At 44.1% G+C, this 15774-nt stretch overlaps 1 protein-coding gene across 1 annotated transcript in view; it reads right to left on the bottom strand.

The window, feature by feature from the left end:
- Positions 1-15296, bottom strand: part of ZNF266 (zinc finger protein 266) — a 29320-nt gene extending 14024 nt beyond the window's left edge. The window contains exon 1 of the mRNA XM_030820928.1: positions 14832-15296. The gene's annotated coding sequence lies outside the window, so the exon portion shown is untranslated. The remainder of the gene's footprint in view (positions 1-14831) is intronic.
- Between the last annotated feature and the right edge of the window lie 478 nt (positions 15297-15774).

Raw genomic sequence — 15774 nt, 5'->3', positions numbered from 1 at the left:
TATCAATTAACAAAACTGCATAGGCCTACTCAATCTGGGACTCAAATTACACTTATACCTGGGGATCCCACTAAATTTAAACATTGTGCTCCCTAAAATCTTAAAAGGGTAACTAAATACAGGAGAAAAAAATAGGTATGCCTTGCTTTAACTGTAGCCTTGCTTAAATTTCCCATAGTCATAGTACCCATCGCCCTAAAATATTCCATATTAGGTATAAATATGCTAACATACAAGATGGCCAAATAGGAACAGCTGCAGTCTACAGCTCCCAGTGTGAGCAATGCAGAAGATGGATGATTTCTGCATTTCCAACTGAGGTACCGGGTTCATCTCACTGGGGTTTGTCAGACAGTGGGTGCAGGACAGTGGGTGCAGCACACTGAGCGCGAGCCAAAGCAGGGCGAGGCATCACCTCACCCGGGAAGCACAAGGGGTCAGGGAATTCCCTTTCCTAGCCAAGGAAAGCGGTGACAGACGGCACCTGGAAAATTGGATCACTCCCACCCTAATACTGCGCTTTTCTGACAGTCTTAGCAAATGGCACACCAGGAGATTATATCCCGTGCCTGGCTTGGAGGGTCCTACGCCCACGGAGCCTCACTTATTGCTAGCATAGCAGTCTGAGATCAAACTGCAAGGCGGCAGCAAGGCTGGGGGAGGGGAGCCTGCCATTGCTGAGGCTTGAGTAGGTAAACAAAGCAGCCAGGAAGCTCGAACTGGGTGGAGCCCACCACAGCTCAAGGAGGCTCCTGCCTGCCTCTGTAGACTCCACCTCTGGGGGCAGCGCATGAGCCAATCAAAAGGCAGCAGAAACCTCTGACAGCTTGGAAGACAGTAGTGGTTCTCCCAGTACACAGCTGGAGATCTGAGAACAGACAGACTGCCTCCTCAAGTGGGTCCCTGACCCCCGAGTAGCCTAACTGGGAGGCAACCCCCAGTAGGGGCAGACTGACACCTCACACGACTGGGTACCCTGAGACAAAACTTCCAGAGGAACAATCAGGCAGCGACATTTGCTGTTCACCAATATTCGCTGTTCTGCAGCCTCTGCTGCTGATACCCAGGCAAACAGGGTCTGGAGTGGACCTCCAGCAAACTCCAACAGACTTGCAGCTGAGGGTCCTGACTGTTAGAAGGAAAACTAACACACAGAAAGGACATCCACACCAAAACCCCATCTGTACATCACCATCATCAAAGACCAAAGGTAGATAAAACCACGAAGATGGGGAAAAAACAGAGCAGAAAAACTGAAAACTCTAAAAATCAGAGTGCCTCTCCTCCTCCAAAGGAACGCAGCTCCTCACCAGCAACGGAACAAAGCTGGATGGAGAATGACTTTGACGAATTGAGAGAAGAAGGCTTCAGACGATCAAACTTCTCCGAGCTAAAGCAGGAAGTTTGAACCCATGGCAAAGAAGTTAAAAACCTTGAAAAAAGATTAGACAAATGGTTACTAGAATAACCAATGCAGAGAAGTCCTTAAAGGACCTGATGGAGCTGAAAACCATGGCACGAGAACTACGTGACAAATGCACAAGCTTCAGTAACCGATTCGATCAACTGGAAGAAAGGGTATCAGTGATGGAAGATCAAATGAATGAAATGAAGCGAGAAGAGAAGTTTACAGAAAAAGCAATAAAAAGAAACAAAGCCTCCAAGAAATATGGGACTATGTGAAAAGACCAAATCTACGTCTGATTGGTGTACCTGAAAGTGACGGGGACAATGGAACCAAGTTGGAAAACACTCTACAGGATATTATCCAGGAGAACTTCCTCAATCTAGCAAAGCAGGCCAACATTCAAATTCAGGAAATATAGAGAACGCCACAAAGATATTCCTCGAGAAGAGCAACTCCAAGACACATAATTGTCAGATTCACCAACACTGAAATGAAGGAAAAAATGTTAAGGGCCGCCAGAGAGAAAGGTCGCGTTACCCACAAAGGGAAGCCCATTAGACTAACAGCTAATCTCTCGGCAGAAACTCTAGAAGCCAGAAGACAGTGGGGGCCAATATTCAACATTCTTAAAGAAAAGAATTTTCAATCCAGAATTTCATATCCAGCCAAACTAAGCTTCATAAGTGAAGGAGAAATAAAATACTTTACAGACAAGCAAATGCTGAGAGATTTTGTCACCACCTGGCCTGCCCTGCAAGAGCTCCTGAAGGAAGCACTAAACATGGAAAGGAACAATCGGTACCAGCCACTGCAAACATATGCCAAATTGTAAAGACCATCCAGGCTAAGAAGAAACTGCATCAACTAACGAGCAAAACAACCAGCTAACATCATAATGACAGGATCAAATTCACACATAACAATATTAACCTTAAATGTAAAAGGGTTAATGCTCCAATTAAAAGACACAGACTGGCAAATTGGATAAAGAGTCAAGACCCATCAGTGTGTTATATTCAGGAAACCCACCTCACATGCAGAGATACACATAGGCTCAAAATAAAGGGGTGGAGGAAGATCTACCAAGCAAATGGAAAACAAAAAAAGGCAGGGGTTGCAATCCTAGTCTCTGATAAAACAGACTTTAAACCAACAAAGATCAAAAGAGACAAAGAAGGCCATTACATAATGGTAAAGGGACCAATTCAACAAGAAGAGCTAACTATCCTAAATATATATGCACCCAATACAGGAGCACCCAGATTCATAAAGCAAGTCCTTAGAGACCTACAAAGAGAATTAGACTCCCACACGATAATAATGGGAGACTTTAACACTCCACTGTCAACATTAGACAGATCAATGAGACAGAAAGTTAACAACGATATCCAGGAATTGAACTCAGCTCTGCACCAAGCGGACCTAATAGACATCTACAGAACTCTTCACCCCAAATCAACAGAATATACATTCTTCTCAGCACCACACAGCACTTATTCCAAAATTGACCACATAGTTGGAAGTAAAGCATTCCTCAGCAAATGTAAAAGAACAGAAATTGTAACAAACTGTCTCTCAGACCACAGTGCAATCAAACTAGAACTCAGGATTGAGAAACTCACTCAAAACCACTCAACTACATGGAAACTGAACAACCTGCTCCTGAATGACCACTGGGTACATAAAGAAATGAAGGCAGAAATAAAGATGTTTTTTGAAACCAACGAGAACAAAGACACAACATACCAGAATCTCTGGGACACATTCAAAGCAGTGTGTAGAGGGAAATTTATAGCACTAAATGGCCACAAGAGAAAGCAGGAAAGATCTAAAATTGACACCCTAACATCACAATTAAAAGAACTAGAGAAGCAAGAGCAAACACATTCAAAAGCTAACAGAAGGCAAGAAATAACTAAGATCAGGGCAGAACTGAAGGAGATAGAGACACAAAAAACCCTTCAAAAAATCAATGAATCCAGGAGTTGGTTTTTTGAAAAGATCAACAAAATTGATAGACCGCTAGCAGGACTAATAAAGAAGAAAAGAGAGAAGAATCAAATAGACGCAATAAAAAATGATAAAGGGGATATCACCACCAATCCCACAGAAATACAAACTACCATCAGAGAATACTATAAACACCACTATGCAAATAAACAAGAAAATCTAGAAGAAATGGATAAATTCCTCGACACATACACCCTCCCAAGACTAAATGAGGAAGAAGTTGAATCTCTGAATAGACCAATAACAGGCTCTGAAATTGAGGTAATAATTAATAGCTTACCAACCAAAAAAAGTCCAGGACCAGATGGACTCACAGCCGAATTCTATCAGAGGTACAAGGAGGAGCTGGTACCATTCCTTCTGAAACTATTCCAACCAACAGAAAAAGAGGGAATCCTCCCTAACTCATTTTATGAGGCCAGCATCATCCTGATACCAAAGCCTGGCAGAGACACAATAAAAAAAGAGAATTTTAGACCAATATCCCTGATGAACATCGATGCAAAAATCCTCAATAAAATACTGGCAAACTGAATCCAGCAACACATCAAAAAGCTTATCCACCATGATCAAGTGGGCTTCATCCCTGGGATGCAAGGCTGGTTCAACATATGCAAATCAATAAGCGTAATCCAGCATATAAACAGAACCAATGACAAAAACCACATGATTATCTCAATAGATGCAGAAAAGGCCTTTGACAAAATTCAACAGCCCTTCATGCTAAAAACTCTCAATAAATTAGGTATTGATGGGACATATCTCAAAATAATAAGAGCTATTTATGACAAACCCACAGCCAATATTATACTGAATGGGCAAAAACTGGAAGCATTCCCTTTGAAAAATGGCACAAGACAGGGATGCCCTCTCTCACCACTCCTATTCAACACAGTGTTGGAAGTTCTGGCCAGGGCAATCAGGCAGGAGAAAGAAATAAAGGGTATTCAATTAGGAAAAGAGAAAGTCGAATTGTCCCTGTTTGCAGATGACATGACTGTATATCTAGGAAACCCCATCATCTCAGCCCAAAATCTCCTTAAGCTGATAAGCAACTTTAGCAAAGTCTCAGGATACAAAATCAATGTGCAAAAATCACAAGCATTCTTATACACCAATAACAGACAAACAGAGAGCCAAATCATGAGTGAACTCCCATTCACAATTGCTTCAAAGACAGTAAAATATCTAGGAATCCAACTTACAAGGGATGTGAAGGACCTCTTCAAGGAGAACTACAAACCATTGCTCAGTGAAATAAAAGAGGGTACAAACAAATGGAAGAACATTCCATGCTCATGGATAGGAAGAATCAATATTGTGAAAATGGCCATACTGCCCAAGGTAATTTACAGACTCAATGCCATCCCCAACAAGCTACCAATGACTTTCTTCACAGAATTGGAAAAAACTATTTTAAAGTTCATATGGAACCAAAAAAGAGCCCGCATTGCCAAGTCAATCCTAAGCCAAAGGAACAAAGCTGGAGGCATCATGCTACCTGACTTCAAACTATACTATAAGGCTACAGTAACCAAAACAGCATGGTACTGGTACCAAAACAGAGATATAGACCAATGGAACAGAACAGAGCCCTCAGAAATAATGCCACACATCTACAACTATCTGATCTTTGACAAACCTGACAAAAACAAGAAATGGGGAAAGGATTCCCTATTTAACAAATGGTGCTGGGAAAACTGGCTAGCCATATGTAGAAAGCTGAAACTGGATCTCTTCCTTACACCTTATACAAAAATTAATTCAAGATGGATTAAAGACTTAAATGTTAGACCTGAAACCATAAAAACCCTAGAAGAAAACCTAGGCAATACCATTCAGGACACAGGCATGGGCAAGGACTTCATGTCTAAAACACAAAAAGCAATGGCAACAAAAGCCAAAATTGACAAATGGGATCTGACTAAACTAAAGAGCTTCTGCACAGCAAAAAAAACTACCATCAGAGTGAACAGGCAACCTACAGAATGGGAGAAAATTTTTGCAATCTACTCATCTGACAAAGGGCTAATATCCAGAATCTACAAAGAACTCAAACAAATTTACAAGAAAAAAGCAACCCCATCAAAAAGTGGGTGAAGGACATGAACAGACACCTCTCAAAAGAAGACATTTATGCAGCCAAAAAACACATGCAAAAATGCTCATCATCACTGGCCATCAGAGAAATGCAAATCAAAACCACAATGAGATACCACCTCACACCAGTTAGAATGGCAATCATTAAAAAGGAAACAACAGGTGCTGGAGAGGATGTGGAGAAATAGGAACACTTTTACACTGTTTGTGGGACTGTAAACTAGTTCAACCATTGTGGAAGTCAGTGTGGCGATTCCTCAGGGATCTAGAACTAGAAATACCATTTGACCCTGCCATCCCATTACTGGGTATATGCCCAAAGGATTATAAATCATGCTGCTATAAAGACACATGCACACGTATGTTTATTGCGGCACTATTCACAATAGCCAAGACTTGGAACCAACCCAAATGTCCAACAATGATAGACTGGATTAAGAAAATATGGCACATATACACCATGGAATACTATGCAGCCATAAAAAATGATGAGTCCGTGTCCTTTGTAGGGACATAGATGAAGCTGGAAACCATCATTCTCAGCACACTATCGCAAGGACAAAAAACCAAACACCGCATGTTCTCACTCATAGGTGGGAATTGAACAATGAGAACACCTGGACACAGGAAGGGGAACATCACACACCGGGGCCTGTTGTAGGGTGGTAGGAGGGGGGAGGGATAGCATTAGGAGATATACCCAATGTATATGACGAGTTAATGGGTGCAGCACAACAACATGGCACATGTATACACATGTAACAAACCTGCACGTTGTGCACATGTACCCTAGAACTTAAAGTATAATAAAAAAAAGAAAAATATATATGCTAATAAATAACAAATTAAAATTAAAGTGAGACTTTGACACTTACAAATTGGCTTGATAAAATGGGACCCCATGGATAATCAGTTAAAATATTTCACATGGCCCAATGTAAGTTACAACAGGGCCTCAAGGATTAAAACTTCTATAAAACCTAATTAATGAAGGGGTGATTATCCCTACTGCTTCTCCATTTGACAGCCCAATTGTGCCTGCTCTTGAATCTGAAGATGAAAATAAAGGGCACCTCATGCTGGATTACTACAGCCTTCATATTGTGGTTCCATCCATCAAGGCGCCCACACCCAATATTATTAAAACTCCTGATTCTATTCAATAAACAACCAATAACTATTGTGCTTTTAATTATAAATTTGGCCAACATGTTTTTGTTTTTTTTTTTTTTTTCTGAGATTGAGTCTTGCTCTGTTGCCCAGGCTAGAGTGCAGTGGCGCAATCTCGGCTCACTGCAACCTCTGCCTCCCAGGGTTCAAGTGATTCTATTGCCTCAGTCTCCCGAGTAGCTGGGATTACAGGTGCACGCCACCATGCCCGGATAATTTTTTTTTTTTTTTTTTAAGTACAGACAGGGTTTCAGCATGTTGGCCAGGCTGGTCTTGAACTCCTGATCTCAAGTGATCTGCCCGCCTCGGCCTCCTGAAGTGCTGGGATTACAGGCGTGAGCCACCACACCCGGCCTGGACAACACGCCCTGTTCAGTGCCTATTTCAACAGCCTCTCAGCTGCAGCTTGCCTCTCCCTCCAGTGGGACACAACACACCTTTTCCAGGCTACCCAACAGATCTGTCGTCACGTAGGATCTTTGCAAACAAGATCTTTACAACATCCACCTTCTCCAGGAACATAGGTATGCACTGCACCAATAACAGCCTTCCCCAAGGAAACTCTTGACATGGTCACTAAGGGGAAGTAATTCCAGTACCTTTTAGTAATTTTTGGGTTCTGGTTGCAACATATTCCTGATTTACAAATTATAATTTAAATTAAAATCAACAAGCACTCCTATTAATGCCTCGAAGGAAAAAAAAAGAAAACGGGGGAAAAAAATCAACTTCCTAAAAGGACCTCCTTCATGCTAGAGAGACTGGCAACTTTTTAAATGCCTGCTGGAGTCTCTGGATCACTTATGATGGTCATTAGCTGCCCCAGGCCCTCTAGGAGAGACACTGCCCCTCCTGACTTCCTGTTACTCACTAGTAAAACAAGTGACTGGCCATCTACTGGGCTCTCCTGGAAACAGATGATCTCACAGACCTGAGCCTGTGATCCTCCTATGCAGCTGCCCACTGTGCTCTGGGTCAGGGAAACAACCCTCCACAAGCTCTGCCTGGCCACTGAGGGTTCCTTAGGCCACGATGAAGCCAATCTCAGGCTCTCGGGTCTAATCTACCCGCAGGCGGCAGTGGCTTCCCCTGTCTTCAGTCCCTTGCCTGATGCCAGGGTGCTGAAGGAGGTCACTCCTCCCTCCCCCAGGTCCCCTGACTACCTGGAAAGCCCCTGGGATCAACTAAGTGAACAGTAATGGGAGTTCATAGACTGTGCAAAGGCCACTGCTGACCATCGTAAGCGATGGGGCTCAGCGGAATGCTGCTGCGTTCCATCCCTTAGCCAGGATGTCCCTAATAAAGGACAGGACCCAAGAAACAACATGCCTGGCCAAACTTCGGGCAGCTGTCTTAGCACTGGATGCCTGGGTCAACAAACCGTCCCACCTTCTTCATGGTTACGATAAACTATTGGGTCATTACCTAAAAATTGTCCCTTTCAAGGTGGGAGAAAAAAAAAAAAACCCTGGGAATCTCTTGTCTGACAGATACCCAAAATATAAAGCAAAATCCCACATCTCTCCATACACTAAAGGCCACAATATGAGGCCTTGCCAGGACATTACTTATTCCCTTTGGAGTTACAGACATTATTAGTAACCTAGATATATGTTTCACTTCTTTTTTGTCAATTTAATTTTTTTTTAAGGGGCAGGGTCTTGCTACGTTGCCCAGGCTGGTCTCAAACTCCTGGGCTCAAGCAATCCTCCCACTTCGGCCTCCCAAACTGCTGGGATTACAGGGGTGAGCCACTGTGCCCAGCCCATGTTTCATTTCTTTTTTTTTTTTTTTTTGAAACGGAGTCTCGCTCTGTCCCCCAGGCTGGAGTGCAGTGGCGCATCTCGGCTCCCTGCGAGCTCCGCCTCCCGGGTTCACGCCATTCTCCTACCTCAGCCTCCCGAGTAGCTGGGACTACAGGCGCCCACCAACACACCTGGCTAATTTTTTTTTTATATATTTTTAATAGAGACGGGGTTTCACCGTGTTAGCCAGGATGGTCTCGATCTCCTGACCTCGTGATCCGCCCGCCTCGGCCTCCCAAAGTGCTGGGATTACAGGCTTGAGCCACCGTGCCCGGCCCCATGTTTCATTTCTTAAAATACATAATGCTAGCGCCTCGAAAAATACATTCAATAGAACTTTCATTTCCCTAATAGGTCTCAGATAACTGGTTTCACTGAAAGACAGAAAAATGCCCTCAGATAACTACTTTTCAAATTCCAGTCCAAAAAACAAACTCCTGAAATTCTCTATCATGCTCTAGGGCTTAACTTATTTTCAATCTTGTCCCCATCCCACAAGGGCTGAAGGCCGAATAGAGGGTGCATAGTCTCCTGGGACTTACTAACATTAGATTGTCCCAAAGGCCCAGCAGCTGCTCATCTGATAGGGGACCCACCTGAACCTAAACTTCCACCAAAAGACAGAAACAAAAACACGTTGTCAGGTACAGCTACATATCATTCTGTTAACGGTTCATCTTACTAGGTGCTTTGTTGGTTTACAACCTGGAGGGCCACATCTACTTCAGTGGGTATTCACTTTAAAAGGATACCCTAGTGACATCCTAGATGACTTTGTCCTGGCCCAAAATATCACTGCTGGAAACAACATTGCCTCCAGCAACACAGCCCTGACCCAAGACTGATGGTGGAGATGACTCCACCACCACACTAAAACCTCCACACAGTGATGCCCGTGGACTGCCTCTCCTAAAACACAAATGGACACAGAAGATGTTTCTCTTCCTGAACTGTCTGCTTAGCCCATGATCCTCGTAGAGTGCTTGCTTTCTGTTCATATGTGCACACCCACATACCCATGCCTGAAGGAAAATCTGGTAGCAGTTACTAAAATTAATGGAGATTACTGTTTTCCCCAAGAGGCACCTGCCTCATGGCAGTAAACTCCTTAACCCCAGGGAGGGGACCACCTACTTCCTGATGCCTTCTACTGAAGAAGGAATTCATGAATTTTACGAGTATAATCAAAGACAACCAAAAATTTTTACTTTTTCCTTCAAAAGCTAAGCTTAGCATAGCCCCTCCTCCTACCCCCCTCACCCCGTAGTCTAAGAGAGAAGAATACTAACTGCCTGTTTTTCCTTCTGTGCTCAGCCAGCCTTATCTGTACTTGCTAATTTCACATTCCTTGAGACTCAGTGAGTTCCTGCTTCACCTCCCTAGTGCAGCTGCAAAGTTACAAGGTTAATACAGAAACATGGTTTCCCAGGGATGCGGAACATGTAGTATAGATAAATGTAAAAGACTGCTCAACTGCCTTTGTTCTCGCTTCTGTAAGTATGCTTCCTGCACCAGTAGCTCCCGGCCACTGACTGCTTAAAAGGTGGCTGCTTTCTTTGTCCAGGGCTCAGAATTTCCTGGACGCTAGTCCTACTGAGCCAGGTGATCACCTTTTAATAAAGACCTTTCCTGAACTCACTCTGTTCGGTCTCTCCTATCTTTGATTGTCCCGCAACACTACTACCCTTCCCACTTTCTATCTCGACCTCCAGCCTTGCCTATCCAACCACAACCACTCCTGCCCCTTGGTTACACACAATACCACTAACCTTTACATATGCTTTACTAAATCATCAGCTCATACCCTCCAACATAACTGCCCTACATCCATTTTTAGACCTGACGTAAGTTATTTGGAACCCAGTCGGATCCCATCACCTTTGGCTTACTTAAAACTTCCCCTCCCTGTGTGCTGTTTGTGACATAGCCTACTTGTTCCTCACCTCACTGACCCCAAACCCAACACACCCCACAGCTGCTGACCATAATGAAACCTATTGGCCAACACCAGTCACGTAAATCAGTTCTCTTCACTGTTCGGGCTACCCAATCCACAACCATGCTGGGAAAGCCTGAGGGATAAGGCCCATGGACCGTAACAAAGGCACAGTCCCACAGGTCCTCTCTGTCTCATTCCCCACCCACTGGTTGGCACCCGACTGTCTCCTGACTTGCCGTCAGGACCTCAAGGACAACCCTCTTCTCACAGATCTGTGAGGAATAAAATGCTTCTGCTACTTGATGTGTTTTGTTGTGTTGCCTTTTCTGTATCTAACCTGCCCAACACGCCAGAACATCTCTCCTCTTGGTCGGGACAGGGCTAGAATTTACAGCCACTCTCCAGAGACAGAGGCCTCAGGACCTAATTAGAGGAACATACTAAAAGGGGACATGGGATGGACACTGCACAAGGGAGCGTCGCCTGCTGGATACAGTTGTGGCATGGTGGTCAGCAGTGTGGGTGTGAGGGTATTGGAGGGTGCTCTGTCCATACCATGTGCCCAGAACACAGTCCTCAGGATACCACAAAACCCTGGCCCAGTCACCACCACCCTGTGGCCCTCCTAACACGGACGCCACATGCTCAAAGGACTCCCACTAGCAGAGGCACCCTCTGCACATATGCCAACTGGCTTGATGGCTTGTGTCCCTCATGACACAGACAATGTGCATGCCAGGATGCATGCTGCTGCATGACCTGTGCCCCAGAGGTTTGTTCCCAAAGGCCTCCAAACGTGAACACTGAAGTCCCAGGCCTTGCAAACAAAGTGGCATCCAAATTTCCCCTGTATAGCTGCCCATCACCATCAGTGTGAGTGTGCCCCAGAGGTGTGTTTGTCACAGCACTTCCAGGGCAGACATGAAGCAGTCCAAGCCTCATAGCTACAGTGGTGTCCTGACTCCCCCTACAGGCTGACCCACCCATTGCAGCTGGCCTTTGCCTTCAAACACTGCTTCAATCTTGACTAAGGACTATGACCAACTCCAGCCTGAGTAACCCAGCAAATTTCACCATCCAGTGGGCTACAGCCACACTGTGGCCAAATACTCTAATATGATCCCAGAGATCCCCCCTGCTGGCATTCATACCCTGGATAACACCCTTCTGTTGAGTGTATGCACGACCTCTGACCGTTTCTAACAGAAGAATAAGCAAAAATAAAGAGACTGCAGATGTAATTGAGGTCTCAAGTCAGTTGGGTTTTGTTTTGTTTTGTTTTTAGACAGGGTCTCACTCTGGTTGCCCAGGCTGGAGTGCAGTAGCGCAATCTTGGCTCACTGCAGCCTTCACCTCCCTGGTTCAAGCGATTTTCCGGCCTCAGTCTCCCAAGTAGCTGGGATTACAGGCACCCACCACCATGCCCGGCTAATTTTCGTATTTTTTTAGTAGAGTTGGGGTTTCGCCATGTTGGCCAGGCTGGTCTTGAACTCCTGACCCGAAGTGATCCACCCACCTCGGCCTCCCAAAGTGTTGGGACTACAGGCGTTGAGCCACTGCACCTGGCCTACTTTTATCTTGATACACATATTGTACACATTACTGTTGCTGTAGGGCATGTATGTGCATAAAACTAGTATATACTGCCAACAGTTTTTGAAATTGGTTTGCCAATACACTCTCCAAAAAGCAGTATATGCACATCCTCAGCAACTTTATATCAGAACCCTCATCAATGATTTCACTACATGCGGCTAGCTCACTGGAACCCCTAAGTGCCAAACAGATAAAATATATAGAATTTAAGTCTTCACTTAAAGTCATCAACGGGTTCTTGGAAACTGAGACTTTAAGCGAAATGACATACAACAAAGCGAATTTTTCACATGCTAATTGATATAAGCGAGTTAAGCTCCTACAGCATATTTCTGGTCACAAAAACGTCACTAAACTTCTAAATAAAGACCCCAAACACTTCTAATATTAAATATTGAAATAAATGTGAGCTATATATACATTTAAGAAAGACTAATAAAAATAGGCTATTTATCCAATTTTTGATGAATTGGTGTGTGATGGCAGTTAACAGTGGTGGGTTAAATCAACAAATAAATGTTTCCAAAGCAAAAACTGTAAGGACCACCTCCTGCCACCAAGAAGCTCAAAAACAATAACAAATGGGGCCAGCTTGCTAGGTGGTACCATTTACCGTTGTACATTTGTATCATTATCAAATGTTTTAGGAATTTTTACTTTACAATAGTTTGTATTCATTCATTCATTCTCCAATCCACCTATTTCAGTTCCAGGATGAAAATGGCCAGAGCCCATCCTAACAGCTCAGGGCACACACACACACACACATTCATAGTGGAATAATTTAGACACACCAATTAAGCTAACATGTGCATCTTTGGGATGTGGGAAGAAACCAGAGTACCCAGAGAAAATCCACGCAGACATGGGAAGAACATGCAGAATCTACAGAGTGGCCCTACTGGAATTCCATTTTTTTTCCCTCATTGATGTTATAATTAACAGACATTATTCTAAGATCTGTTGTATTTCCAGGCCATGTGGCCCCTTCACAGCTTTTTGGCAGCCCACATTGGCAGGTGAGTTTTCTGGTCATTCACTTACATGGAGTGTATCAAGCCAACCCCCTAGGTGTATGAGTGTCTATAAGGAGTCACACAGATGCTTACTCTGGACATTCCTTCAGGGAAACGAAGGACTAATTTAGGTAGGAGAAGGAACCCAAAAGTGAATTGAAAAAAACAACATTGAAAGAGGTTTTGTCTGCTTATGAATATACATATTTCCTGAGACTAATAATTAACATCAGTGAATTTTCATGGAGAGCTTATTTTTCAATGCTCAAGCACTGGTTCTCATTAATCCCTTGAATTAATTTCTTATTCATGTAATTAAAACACATTCATGCTTCTCCTATTTTCCCTTGACTTACATCATTTGTCAGATATCACTTACTTTGGCCAGGCACAGTGGCTTACACCTGTAATCCCAGCATTTTGGGAGGCCGAGGTGGGAGGATCACTTGAGATCAGGAGTCTGAGACCAGACTGGCCAACATGGTGAAACCATCTCTACCAAAAAAAATATATATATACAAAAATTAGACAGGCATGGTGGCGCACACTTGTAATCCCAGCTACTAGGGTGGCTGAGGCAGAAGGATGGCTTGAAAACCCAAGAGGTGGAGGTTACAGTGTTACAGTGAGCCGAGATCCTGCCACTGCACTGGAGCCTGGGCAACAGCGAAACTCTGTCTCCAAAAAAAGATATGACTAATTTTTTCCTGTCATACATTTAAGATTAAATTATCCCATCACATTGTTTCCCCAACCAAGGAAAGAATACTGACTCTGTCAAACCTGGGAGTAAACTTTGATGCACTCCTCTCTCTCACCATAGAAATGGAGTCAGCCAATTCACAGAATGCTTTGCCCAGCTCTTATTTCCTTCCCCTTCAACATGGCTAAATCACACCATATTTTTGGTCTCAGCTTGAATATCACTCTTTTCTTAGCATTGCCTATTCCAAAGAAAAATAGAGAAAATAATTCTGTCCTCTACTTACAGACCCTCATCAATTTGTAATACACTTATTTGCTTGGTTACATGGCAGCCTTCTCCACTAGTTTACAATCTCCCTAAGAACAGCCCTATGATGAATTTTTTTACTATGCCTTAATTAACCATTCAGACACTCATCCATTTACAGGATACACCAAGAAATGAAGGATACATTTAAACACGGCACAGAATACAATCAGAACTACCAAAATGTTTAACTTTCTGAAAGAACGAGTGACTCCGCAAAAAGACAATATAACGGACAGTGTCCGCTAGTTTTAAAGAGACTAAAAGACATGGACCTTGGATACATATTAGATCCCAAAACAATCAAAAGCATATATTGGAACAAAGTGGAGAATTGTACCTTTTTACACGGGGTACATATTAACAACATTTTAAATTTTCTTGGTTCATAGTATTATGGTTTTAAAAGGACATGTCTTTATCTATAGGACACGTATTACCGCATTTAAACCTTAAGTGTCACGCCTGTAATGTTCAACTTACTTCAAAGCCTCCATTCCTCCTTCCTAAAAGCCCCCGTTTTGAAGCTCTGTGGGGAGGTACAGGCCTAGGAAGTTCAGATAAAAAGAATAGCTGAGTATTCTTGCTTTTCTTCAGTAGAAAGACTCGTGGTCTACAAACGTTTATATTCACATAGAGAAATAAGTACAGCTTTATGTTTCTACCTGAATGTAGTGTGTCAAAAGTAAATACAGGACGCGCAAAGAGAAAAACAAATTCTCAGATAAAACAGGAGGAAGAAGCCCCCGAAACCAACTTTCACCCCAGTACTCACCGGGACGAGCTGGACTCGCCAGGTCCAGGAGATGAGGGGACGAAGGACCACAGTTAACCTGACTCGAACGACGAAAACTCGTTGTTTCTGGAAAAAAAAAAAAAAAAGTCACAAAGAATTGCTTTGGAGGAGTTTGAAGCGGCAATCACCGTGTTTGCAAAAATCGTGAAGAAGCGCCCTTACCACAGATCCCGAAACGGCTCCTGGCCCAGGGCCGTTGCAGTGACAGCTCGAGTGGCTTTTTGGAACTGGCGGCGCCAGAAGGACCCGCGCTGCCCCGGCGGACGCGAGCGGAGCCGGCAAGGCCTCTCTAAGGAGGCCCCTCGGCGGCCTGGGGCAAACTGGTACTTTCACCACCCCTTCCACCGCTGGCTCTCGCCCGTTATCCGCCCTCGCCAAAGCTGTATTAAGCCCCAACACCACCAGGAAAAAAACGGGTTTGGCTGCGCGGAGAAAGCGCCGGAAAACACAGCAGCGCTCCACTGACGTCACTTCCGCCTCCAGCCTCCAATCAAGATTTGCGCTCGGGGACTGCAACCTCAGCCACGCTGAACATCTTCAGGCAGAGAGATTCTGGTTTACTCCCCAGTGGCTACGGAGCCGCCTTGGAGGCCTTGGAGTCGGCTCAGCTTGAGGGATGCAAGCCAAAAGGGGCCCAGAGCACAAGGTTGAGGTTAGAACCAGGCCTGCGGACGGGGCTAACCCAGGGTGGGGTCGGTGGTGGTGTCAAAGTTAAAGGTGGGGGCTCCCCCACAGGATGCGCACAGTGCTCACAAGAAGCTTTTATTCTCACTTCCTCCCACGTTCCTAGCACCCTCAAAATGATTCTTCCGTTGATAAACCCGCCAGTCCATGATATGGCCTATCTCCTCCATTCATTCAATTTAGTTTTAGGTTTTTTGTTTTTTGTTTTTTTGAGACAGGGTCTCACTGTGTAGTCCAG

The sequence above is a fragment of the Nomascus leucogenys genome, chromosome 10 (genome assembly GCF_006542625.1).
Source record: "Nomascus leucogenys isolate Asia chromosome 10, Asia_NLE_v1, whole genome shotgun sequence".
Taxonomy (NCBI): domain Eukaryota; kingdom Metazoa; phylum Chordata; class Mammalia; order Primates; family Hylobatidae; genus Nomascus; species Nomascus leucogenys.
The sequence above is the reverse complement of the archived record's forward strand: the minus strand, read 5'-3'. Positions and strand labels throughout refer to the sequence as shown.